At 54.3% G+C, this 12,552-nt stretch overlaps 1 protein-coding gene across 3 annotated transcripts in view; it reads right to left on the bottom strand.

Annotated features, from left to right (window-relative positions):
• The window catches only part of TFEB (transcription factor EB), a 46,261-nt gene that overhangs the window by 26,082 nt on the left and 7,627 nt on the right, over window positions 1–12,552 (bottom strand). The window contains exon 1 of one of the 3 annotated variants that reach the window (XM_019642780.1): window positions 7,607–7,800. The exons of the other annotated variants lie outside the window; for them this stretch is intronic. The gene's annotated coding sequence lies outside the window, so the exon portion shown is untranslated. Of the gene's footprint in view, window positions 1–7,606; window positions 7,801–12,552 lie in introns of those variants that run through there. 3 annotated transcript variants of the gene reach the window in all.

Raw genomic sequence — 12,552 nt, 5'->3', positions numbered from 1 at the left:
GCTTCTGGTGGGTGGGGAGAAGGGAGGAAGCCTGGCTCCCCTATACCTTGGGTTGTGGCCAAAACGCGGAGCTGGGGCTCCTTTGCATGAATCACTTTCCATTCTCCTCAGAGCCTGGGAAGCTCCCGGGCAAGGGGAGATAACTGCCCTCACTCCCTCACTGGCCTGATTCACACACACCCTCACACCCAGTCATAATGACACAAATATGTGCCCGTATGGCTGCTGCCCACACTCCCAGAAGGTCACACATGAAAGTCACGGCGGTGGCCCCAGCCCAGTGGACACAGTTGGATGCCCACCCTTCCCCTCACACCCACAGGCCCCCACTTCCCCAGCTGAGCCATGGCGTGTGTGTGTGTGTGTGTGTGTGTGTGTGTGTGTGTGTGTGTGTGTGTGTGACTTGCCCTGAGAACCAAAGCTGTAAAAAGCCAGAAGGGACCTTCCGAAGCTGAGCCAATCGCCTTCATTTTACTGATGAACAAACTGAGGCTCAGGTTGGGGAAGTGTCTCATGCAAGTTTCTAAGCAAGGCTTTGCCTGGCCCCCAGGGCTGGGGTGGCTTAAGGCCTGTCAAACAAAGCAGAGGACAGGGGAGACGAGGTGGGGCGTGAGAAGGAAGATGTGCCACCATATCAGAGGGACCACTGTTCTGCGACGTTGTGCTGGTAACACTTCATTCATTCATTCATTTCAAATATTCCCTAAGCACCTACTACCTGCCACTGCTGTGGCGGGGGCGTTTCTGCCCAATCCCAGCACTTACTCCTTCCTGGAAGATTTTGCTTCTGGGATTGAATTTTGTTTTCAAGGCACCCACGTCCCACAGGCAGCAGTGCAGGAGTGGCACTCAAACCTCTCCCCTGAGGAGAAGCCTGGCAGCCCCCTCTGTGTCCCCCCCCACCCCGTGGGGAGCCCCGGCACCCTCTAGGCATCAGTGCCCAGGGCGTGCCAGAGCCCACCTGCGCAGGTCACCTCCCAAGTCAATGCCGAGTCAGAGGGGATCGATGTCAGATGACAAGGAGCCTGGGAGGTCACCCAGCAGCTGAACCCCATCTTCAGACATTACCTAGAACCATGATATGTAAAACATGAGAAGGAAGCAGCTCCGTGGGCAGCAGAGAGAACCAGACCACCTGGCCTCCAACTTGGGGCCCCCAAAACACCCCCTGGGGTTCTGAGGAAGAGTCTGAAAACCACAGCTTTCTCTGAACTCTTCTTGTTACAGAAGCCCAGGGGAAGTGAGTAGCGTGTGCAGACCCCACAGCCTCCCTCCAAACATCTAGGCCAAGCTCTCCTCCCTGGCTCCCAAGGCGATGGCATCCCATCCCTCACATGGGAAAGGGACACAGCAAAAAAAAAAAAAAAAGAAGTCTCATGGACTTAGCTCTTACCATGTGCCCAGCACTGGGCAAAACACTCCACAAACACAGGATGCTTTATTTCCCACAATAATTCTACGGTCTACATATTATCATCTTGTAAGTAAAGAAATGGATGTACAGAAAAATTAAGCGACTCATCCAGCCTGTGAAGGACAAAGCCCACATGCTAACTCCCGCGTGCTCCCGACCCCTTGCTGCAGCCCTGCAGAAATCACCACCATCGTGATGCCTGGGAACCACCACTCCCTCTGAGCCCCGTCCCAAGCTTCACATCACTCAGAGAAAAGCTGAGCTACCCAATGCACTCCAACAGCACAGCACATACAGAGCTTCTCATTAGTAATAATAACAATAAAAATAATAAAAAATCCACTACCTCCCTACTATAAGCACGTATGATTTAGGCACTTCATATGTTATCATCTTACTTAATCCTCAAAACATTATGCCCATCCTCATCTCACAGATGAAGAAACTGAAGCACAGAGTGGTTGATGACATGCCCAAGGTCACACAGCTTGGAAGGAGCAAACCCAGGACTCAACCCCAGGCAGTCGGGCCCATAAAGTCTGCTGCTCATCCTTCAGTGGTGGCTGCAACAACTGTCCTAGCTTGGGGCTTGCCTCCCTCCTCTGAGGTCCCCTCTGCAGAGGTCAGAGGCCAACTGGAACCCCTGAGGGCTGGATGTGGGAAAGTCTGCCTGGTGAGTCCCACCAGCTTATGCTCTCCGGCTGGACGGTAACATCTCCCCCACCCCTCACTAGGAGCTGGAGCTAGAATGATGACATCGTGGGAAAGCAATCAATGCACAGGCATAAATAGGATGCCTACTGCATGCCCAGCTTCAAGTCATGACAGGTGCAGGAAGTAGAAGTCTCCCTCCTTGCTCTCCTGCCAGAGGCTCCGGTCCCCAGCAAGGCCCAAAGGGGTCGCCCCTGCCACCCCCACCCCCTTCGGTACTGACTGCACCAGATGTTGGCAACACTTAGAAACAGGGCTAAAAATAGATTCTATAATGAGTCAGTGCTAAGAATAAATCGGCAAACAGCCCTCCTGGAGAGGACGCTATCTGCCAGGGAGGCGCCACCTCCTCCCACCTCCCAACCCAAGCCCACCCCTTGGCCTTTCCCTCGGGACCCCTCGCGGACAGCAGAGGGTCTGGGGTAGTTATGCCCCGACTGCCACGTGGACAGAGCAGTGGACATGCCCACATGCACTCCCAGGTGGCCAGCCCCCTGCCTGAAAGAGTCGGAGGTGAAAGGAGCAGAAGTGGAGAAGGACCGCCCTGCTGAGGCAGAGCAGGACAGCGGCGCTGAGACCCTGGGTTTCCTTCCCACCTCTAACACCAACTCCCTGGGGGACACAAGGCAATCCTGTCCCAGCCCCCCGCCCCTCATGTCTCACCTGTGACATGGGTCCCTAGAGACAGCCACACTGGTTCACTTCATAGGGGATCAGGGAAACGGAGCCCAGAGATGGACAGCAATGTCCATCAAATGTGGGGGCACCTGGGAACTTAGGAGTCCAAACCACGCCAGGTCCCACGGCCAGGGATCCCCTCATTTCCTCCATGTTCTTCCCTCATCGCCCCCAGAGATGATAAGAATTGTTAGACTCATGGATGTCTGTACATGAATTGAAAATTAGTAGAGCACGTTTCACATATGGTGTCGAGCTGAGCCTGTCAATAACTCCAGATGACAGACACGATGATGGGTTTCATTAAACAGTTGACGAGACGGAGCCTCAGAAAATGGAATTAATTTGCCAGGGACCCTGCAGCTGGGATGAAGCTTTGTTTCCATCTACCAGCCAGGAAAGTATCTCCAGGAGCTCATAGGCTGGGCACAGCCCCATCTCCCAACACTGTCCAGACAGGATGGGACATCCTCTAATGCTGCTGGAAGTCAGAGGGAGGGTCCAGAAAAGGCTGAGGAGCCTCAGGAAAGGGGCACCACCACACACAACATTTCTCTGAGAAGAACAGGAGAAGGAGGTAAAGGAGGGCGTGTGCTGAGCAGAGCACTGACCATGGATTCAGAAGCCCTGAGGTCCAGTCCTAGCTCTGCTAGAGATCACTGCATGATCCGGGGAAATCACTTCCCAGGCTTCATTCCAGGTCTGTGTCTCCATCTGAGAAATGGGGCTCTGAATACCAGGCCTTTAAGGTATCCTGTGGTATAACATGACCACATATTGGGGGCACACAATGAACATTAGCGTATCAAAGGCTCTGACAAGTCCTGCAGCAAAGAAACCCCTTTTACTTTTTTTGACTCATACTCTGCCATGCCTACTTGACCACCAAACCCTTCCACAGAACACATCTTGGGAAACCCCGGAATAAATTTAGGGTCACTAACTCAAACGCCTGCGGGGGCCAGCAGGAAACATGCAAGCTTGAAGCGGGCCCCAACAAGGTACATCAGGACTTTGCAGTGAGCTACAAGCCCTGAAAAATTCCTGGCAGCTCTGGGGGCTCGGGGAGTCTAGCACTTCTGTTCTATACAGGCTTCCCTCAGGACCCACCCAGGGTTTTAATCCCATCTGATTCTCAACAATCCTATTGAGAGGGCCAAGGAAAGTGCCAGTACCCTGTGTCACACAACTGAGGAGACTGGCACCCAGGGAGACCACAAAACTGGCCCAGGGTCACACTGCAGGTAGGAGAGATGGTGACACGGATCCCACTATTGTGCCTTTATTATGCACTAAGCACCCTCCCTCTACTATCTCACGTAATTCTCCCAACAACCCTTTGAGGAAGGTATTGCTGTGAGCCCCATTTCACAGAGCAAGAAACTAATGGTAAGGGCGGTTCGGTCACTTGTCCAAGGTCACACGGCTAGTAAGTGGTACAGCCCAGAGGTCAACCCTGGCATCTTGAATCCAGAACTCATGCCCTCAGCCCAGCTTTGTCACTCACTAGCTAGGTAACCTGGGGTGAGAGACTTAACCATTCTGGGCCTCAGTTTCCTCACAGTAAGACAGGATAATAAAAAGCCCTGTGTATTAGGTTACTGTGAAGATGAAATTTGCCAATATACAAAGGTGCCTAGCACAATGCCTGGCACATGGGAGGTGCTCAGTATATGTGACCAATCATTCAACACCCCCAGTCTGCTGTGGGGGCTCATGCCTGAGACCCTGGGCTCTGGGCTCAGCAGGCTGGAAGCCACCCATGGCTTCCTGGAAATTGGCCTGTGCCAGTCAATCCCAGAGCATTGGCCCCTCTACCTGGCAACACAGATCTCCAGGCTGAGGCCCCTAAGGTGCCCCGAGTGGGTGGGGATTCTGGAAGTTGGGGTTCCTACACCCAGGCCAAACCTGGGTCTTATCCTCTGATGCCTCTAACAGGCTACTTCCCCCGCAGAGCAGGGGATATCCCCAGCTCCGCGTGGGTCACAGGCCTCTCCTCACCCTTGCCCCATGGCCCCAGGTCATGGGGTGGGGTGGGGCAGGGGGCTCTCCAGCCAGGCAGCTGATGTCCTCATGACCTGCCCCAGCCCTCCCAGGCTTAGAGACGACAATAACAACCCACCCAGAGCTCGCCACACTTCCTACAGCCAGCTCATTCACGTCAGGTCATAAGATGAACATCACCGCCCATATGGCTGGCTGCTCAAGGATTAGTAAGCCCATTTTACAGATGAAGAAACTGAGGCCCTGATTTGCCCTGGACAGAGATCTAAGTAGTAGAAAGGTTTCTATCTCCTGGACCAGGGCTCAGGGCTGAGCCAGGTCCCAGGCCAGACCCACCAGAGCAAGCAGATGTGGGGAGAAGGCTCAAGAGGCTCCCCGAGGCCAAGGAGAGGGGAAGAAATAGTTGAGCGGTGGGCCCTGGGTCTCACTCAGTCAGTGGGGATCCTGCAAGTCTTGGGGGTACGGGGAGCATCAGTAACCCCGTGTCTTCCTCTTTCCTACACTACCCCAGCCAGAGGAGATGGGCATAGCCCTCGCCCAGTGCCCTGAGGTGACCCCCACCCACTCCTCTCTCTAGCTAGCAGGGGCACCTCTGGCCAGGCCTGGCCCTGCAGTCCTCCACTGACAAGGGGCCTTACCTCCCAAGGTGGCTCTGTAGCTCCAGGCCCCGAGCCAACCATTCAGCCCAGGCATTGAGTCCTCTCAGTGTCCCCATCTAACGCATGTCATCACCCAAAAAGTCTTCCCTGTTGCCCTCACCCTCTGCCTCTGCTGACCCTCACGAAGCCCACTCACCCACACACACCTTGCTAAGAACTGGGCTCAGACTCCCCAGTCTGGCCCCCAGAATGTGGGGCTGGGTCTTGCACTCAGTGGGTGCTTCATAAACACTGCACAGGAGGGAGATCATCTCTAAGGCAGTGGCCCCAAATATTTTGATCACGACTCACAGAAAAACATTTTTTATTTTATCCATCACACACACATACACACACAGAGAGCATGCATACACACGAACGTGAACATGAAACAAAAAAGGTTGCACAAAACCACCTTACCAATACTGTGCAATACACTTGGATGTTTTCTACTCTTTTTACATTTAACAAAATGTCCACTGAGACGTACTAAGCTGAGTTCATGGCCAGATTAGGGTCCAATGAGTGGTCCGGATCCATAGTTCAAACAACAACCCTTCGTGGATATCTGTGGGGCCCAAGCTCCCCTCCTGGCACCTGAGCCCGTCTCTCTACAACATGAGCCCGTCTCTCTACAACAGGTGCCTGATTAAGGCGTCCATGTGTGGGACACTTAGTCCAGGCCAGGCCTGTGCTAAGCATCTTACTGTGATATCTCATTTCATCTCATCATCACCCAAGGAGGTAGGGACTACTACAACCCCCATTTTACATGTGAGGAAACTGAAGCCCAAGGTCACTCAGTAGATGGCTCAGGCAGAATTCAAAGCCAGGCTGGGCTGAAGCTGGAGCCAGTCATCACCCTGAGACCATACTGCCCCCCTGGCTGGTCTGCAGCCCCTCTCTTAAGTCCACACACTAGCAGGGAGCTCTCCCCAAAGAAGTCCGCTCTAACTCCAACTACAAAACAGCCACTCCCTGTAGCAACTTAATTCTTTCTACTAGCTGACTGCTTGGTTGGAGATGGGCCAGAGCCCACAGGCTACACGGTAAACCCCACACCCCTCCCAGCAGACCCTGCTGCCTGCTCCACACTCACCTCCAGCTGAACCCAGACAAGGGGCTAGAATGAGGACCTGAGGACCCGGGGTCCCTCTCAGTGCTAAGGGGACCCTTCTGCATTCCCTCCTCACTGATATCATTGCCCTGGGGCCAGTTACTCAATGCCTCTGTGCCTCCACGTCCTCATCTGTGAAATGGGATGCTAACCCACCTCATGGAGCGACTGTGACGGAGGGGCTGACACAGGTCAAACATTTGCCACAGTGCCTGACGGGGAGCATGGCCTGGGAAACGTGAGCTCTTACTATTATCCCCAGCTCTAACGCAAATCCCGGTCATCAAAAACAATCACCATGAACCCTGGGCAGGTTTTTTGGTGTTTGCACACAAACATGCTCATGTACCAGTAAAATGTGAACCTGTGCAGAGCGCTTACTCACACAGGTTCCAGGCGCTGTTCAGAGCATGAATTCAGTCTTTGAATCTGCACCATGAACCCACGTGGTGGGTGCTATAATTCTCACGTCTATTTTACAGAAGGGGAAACTGAGGCACCAAGAGGCTAATTAACTTACCAGGATCACACAGCTGCAAAGTGGCAGGGCCAGGATTTGAACCTAGGCAGGCCGGCACTGTACACACCGGCCAGGCGCTCCCAGTCACTGCTCCCAATCCCTGATGTAAGTGGGTGGTTACATCATATGGCCTGGCCAGCATCGCACAAAGCACATCATGCCCATTACCTTCTCACCAGAGCCCCCAAACAAGCCTGGGAGATAAGGCGAAGTGGCAGCAAGTGCTTAAGCGGCCCAGGGTTACACGGCTTCTCAGAGGTGGGGCTGGCAGCCAGCAACTCTGCCTCCTGATTTCACACATTTTCCACCATCCCAGGCTCAGGGGCGGCCTGTCTTCTCTCCCCTGAACCTGGCATGGGCCCCTCCCCTGGACCACCTGCTTCCCCAGCTCTGACCCTGCTCAAAAGACATCTCACACCAGTATAGCCTGTGAGCCTCATCCCCACTCACCCACCTCCCCAAAGACACACACACTCACACACACACTCACACGTGCACATACGGACGCACATACACCCTCATACCTGGAAGCGGGTGGCCTCCTGGAAGGAGGCCCCCTGGAACGCTCACCTCCTCGGGGGGCCAGAGCGCAGAGCCAGGGCCTGGCCTCAGCGCCAGCCCCAGTTTCCTCATTTTCCCCAGCATTGTTTCTCACCCAGCCCCCTGCACCTCAGCCTGAGGGGAAGTTGCACAATCCCCAGGGAGCTGCAAATGTGGCCAAGGATTACTCACAGAGCGGAGGGAACCACACGCCCCAAGGCCTCTCTCACCCACAAGTCTACTCGACACAGACAAGACGCCCAGCTCCAATCTCACCAACCCAGGGCTCCAGGCCACCTGTGGTGCCCCTGCCTCCTCCCGGACCAAGCCTCTGACAGCCATCCACCTCCCACACAGCCTGGCCTCGCAGGGCCGCAGGCTACACTGGCCGCTGCCCCAAGATGGAGAGGCACAGAGCAGCAGGAATTTGCAGGAACCCTACCAGGTCCAGTGAGGGCTTAGGCCTAACCTGTCCATCCTCCCAGCCCCTCCTGGGGACATGTACCCTCTTAGCCAGAAGCCCCACAGTTCACCACCTTCCTGACTGACCATATACCTGTCACCTCAGCCTGGGGCCTTCCCAGGGTCTCCAGATATCCAGTTCATAGCCTTACTATCGCCCACCTTGGAATGGACCCCAACACCAAGCACAGTCCTCTGAAGCCGTGGGAAGATCTGAGCTACCACACCATCTTCACTTGTGAGAAAACGCTCTTGCTACACACACTATTTCCAAGGTTCCTTAGCCCCCAGAGTCCTTCTCTAACAGCCTGTCAAAGACACTTGACATTTCCCTCGTGCTTCTTTCTGGTAGCTAAGGAATTACCATCTTCGGGAGGTCAATACCCCTTGACAAGAAAGGCTGCCAATAATTAAGCTGTGATCAGCTATCTGCATCTCAGGATGGGTGAGTTTACGAGGCCCTTTCGTGAGAGTATGTTTCAGGGAGAGAGAGCTAGTAGAGGGAAGGCTGGATAGGCCGTGGCTCCTGGAGAAGGCAGGAGGTGACACTGAGGCGAGGTGAATCCAGACGAGGAGGTTGAAGAGACCCAGGGAGCGCTGACCCTGACACTGGAAGGACACACAGGGTGAGTAGGAGTCTGGCCTGGGTGTGCAGAGCCCTCAAGGATGACCTCTGGCTCCCATCCCTCACTGCCCCGACCTGCAACAGGGCCTCAGATAAGGAGTAGGATAAGCACCTCTTATCACCCCATACAACCTTGGACTCCCACCCAGCTAAGGACAAAGTCAGACATGGTTCAGCCTGGGCCTCAGGGCTCCCCAGAGAGCCCCTTATTTCTGCAGCCCTCATCAAAAGGCTGGGGCCCTCAGGGCGGTTCCCCCCACTGCTCTTTGAGGCCTAGTTTAGCAGGATCCAGGGCTGAGGCTCATGGCCCGTCTGTCACCTGACACCTCCAGCTCAGTGGGCAGGGAGCACAGGAAAAGCCCTCCTGCTCCTGAAAACATGGGCTGCGGGCCCCTTCACTGGGATGCTTCCCAAAATGCCAACACGGCCACCCTCTCCCCAGCCCTGACAACAGCCCCACGAATGGGAATGGGCAGCCATGCTCGCCACTGTCGTTTCCAGATGAGGAGACAGGCGGAAAGCATGCAGGCCACGCATCGAGTTTGTGGCAAATCTGTTCCTGGCTCTTTTCCTAGGCCCGAGGTCTCTCAACCTCTACACAACGGACACCTGGGACCACACAATTCTCTGTTGTGGAGGGTTGTCCTGAGCATTTTAGGATATTTAGCAGCCTCCCTGGCCTCTACCCACTAGATGCCAGTAGCATTCCCTGAGTTGTGACAACCAAAAATATCATAAGACGTTGCTAAGTATCTTCTGGGAAGCAAAATCGCCCCTGGTTGAGAACTAATGCCCTAGAAGCCCCTGAAGGATGGGCACCCACCAATTCGCAGTTGAAGGGTGCCTGCTGGGGGCACTAGCCCTACAGCCTCCCTCCTCCTCTGCCAGCTGTACCTGGTGGGAGGGCCTGAAGGCAGCAGTGAGTACTCGGGGGGCTCAGTACCCTGTGGGCAGAAACGGCCCCATTAGCAGGCACTGCCACTTGGGGTCTCCTCCCAAGACCAGCCTCCCACCCCCAACCTAGAAACCAGTCCCTCCCCTGGCACTCAGTATTACAATGGTCTTTCAACTATTTTGATCACACGCTCCTCTGAGTACAAATTTTTGAGCACCCCCCAATGTATGCTGCTTTTCTCATACGTTGCTTACAAATACCAATGCATGCGTATATCATGCATGTCAGCAAACATACACAAAAATAGCTCTATAAACAAGGAGGGAAATCTAAATGACACCCATGATAAGGCACTGTCACACATCAGCATGACAGTCTGCCAATAACAAGGCGAGGATATGGAACAACAGGAATTCAGGTGCTGTGTACAGTCATTCCCCACAATATTTGCTGAAGGTGAAATATGCACTGTGTACCCTGTGAACAGCTCTAGCTGTTTCACTCTGGGCAATATATACTCTGGAGAAATGTATGCACCAATGCAGTAGGAAGCACATACAAAAATGTTCTTCCAGTATTGTTCATAGTAGCCAAAAAAAAAAAAAAGGAAAGCAATCCAGATGTTCCCAAGCAGCGGGATGGATACAAATATTACGGCAAATTCACACAGTGGAATACCATACAGCGATGACAATGAACACACTCTAGCTACACACCACAACGTGGATGGATCTCACCAGCGGACTGCTGAGTGGAAAAAACAAGACAGAAGAACACGGTCAGTGTCGCTCTGGCTGTATTAAGTTCAAAGTCAGGCAATATTCTGCTAAAGGCTCCATACATAGGTGGTTATGTGATAAAGGAAAGCAGGAGAATGATCATTAGAAAGGTGAGGATGGTGATTACCTCTGGAGAAGGGCAACCGTGACCAAGGTGGGGCACACAAGCTGACTGTGGGACGCGGGCGACACTCTGTTTCTTCATTGGGTTGTGGTTACCTGGATGCTGGCTTTCATCACTATTTATTACCTTATACATACATTTATGCTCTTTTCAGCAATTATGCAATATTTCACAATAAAAGGGGGGAGAAAAGGATGAGATGAAAATAAATAGAAGCTCTAATATTTTCTTCTCACACCTGGCTTTGAAAATTAAGCCAAAACGATAATTAGGCCAAACAAACTGGTCAGAACCTATGGTTAGTCACAGGTCTGGAGTATCCAGTGATACCTGGGGCTGCGTGTGGAAGGGGCCCCCCAGCTGGTCCAGGCTACTGGCTGCCCCTCAGCCCACAGGAGCTGGGGATCACAGCCCCTTTCATCTCCAACCCTCCCCAAGGCGCCCCAAGCTGCCCAAGGGCAGGGAGCTCCCTCAGGCTGGGCACCCTCCCACCCAGCTCACCCTGCCCTGGGCCATTCCTCTGGGCCCCTCAGAGGCTCTGAACACACCAAAAGAAGGAGAGGCAGGAAAAAGAAATAAAGAACATGGAAAGAGGGGGACAGAGAGCAGGACAGAGACATGCACGCATCGATGTTCCACATGCAGGGAACTAAATGGAGGGTCAGGGGGAGGGGGAGGAAAGAGGAGAAGGTGCTGGAGGTGGCGGGGGCGGGGACAGCAGATGCGCACTGCCCCAGAGTCCAGGCCCAAGTCTTGGGGCTCAGCAACAGGCAGCTCTGAAGAGTTCTGAGCTGTTGGGCCCAATTTAGCACCATACCCGCCATGGCCCAGGGCCTCCAAGTGACAGAAGTGGCTCAGGTGGCCTCCTCTCACATTCAGTAGCCTCTAGTCCTCCTGGAAGGATCTGTCCAGGATGGGGGCCTCCCATGTCTGCAGGGGTGACCCCCAGGGGGCAGTAGAGCTGCGGGGCCCTAGGGTTGGAAGGGCTGAGCCAGCGTCGCCATGCTGGCAGGACCCCGTTTGTAAAAACTCTCTCCAGACCAAGGAAGGATGCTCTTCAGAGTGATGGGTCCGGCGTGGACGCCCTTATGTTCATTTAGTACGTTATTCTGTCCTATCTCACATCACTCTGCTTTTCTCTGTGGTTCCTGAAATTCTCTGCTGGGCTGTCAGCTTTTAGGAGCAGCAGTGTCCTTATTCCCAGCCCCCTGCTGGGCTGGCTCTGGGCTAGGCACCCAGAGGCTGCTCAGTTCATCCATGGGTTACTGGAGCGGTGCCTCCACGCTCCTCGGGCCTTGGTCCCTTCCTCTTGACAATGTGAGGGCAGCACCAGCTGGCTCCACAGCCCCAATCCACCCGCAGCAAAGCCAGCCAGCGCCGCACTGGCTGGGCAGCTGAGAGCGCACCTGGCTAGAGCCAGGAGGGGATGAGAGGCTGCAGGGGGTGGACAGTATACTGTGTCACTCGGCACCCCTGAGGGACCGTGGGGGGCTGAGGCAGGTGCTGTCCCCAAACCAATTATAAACAAGGCAGAGGACAGGCTGTGACTTCCCTTGGCAAACAGGAGAAAACAAACCGAGCCCCACCCCACAGACCCACTGGTAGAATTCGGTGGGGGTAGGGGGTGCTGGCAAACCCTCTACAGGGAGGGACAGACTGTGAGCCACACGAGGAGCAAGGCTGGGCCTGGCTCACTGCGGGGCGGAGACAGGGAGCTCCTCCTTGTCGAGCTGTACAGTCCCTGAGATGGTGACGCTGATACCCAGCCTGCTGCAGGGCAGGGGCCATGGGTACAGCATCTGTTGTGTCTGCATTTCTGGGCACACATCACAGGGGTGCTCAAATCACGTTCACTCCTTCACTCACTCTGCAAAGATTACTGAGCATCCACTATATACCGGGAGTGCCAAAAAAATGCATACAAGTGGACACTTTGGTCAACGTTGCTCAAGCAGTCATTCGTCATCATCAGAAGTGTCTGGACTCAAGGGGCCGGCCGAATGGCTCAGTTGGTTAAGAGCTCGCTCAAGAGTTTGAGCTCTGAG

Source organism: Hipposideros armiger, unplaced genomic scaffold (assembly GCF_001890085.2).
Source record: "Hipposideros armiger isolate ML-2016 unplaced genomic scaffold, ASM189008v1 scaffold_72, whole genome shotgun sequence".
Lineage (NCBI taxonomy): Eukaryota > Metazoa > Chordata > Mammalia > Chiroptera > Hipposideridae > Hipposideros > Hipposideros armiger.
Note: the sequence above shows the minus strand (reverse complement) of the source record. Positions and strands in the feature narration are given on the sequence as shown.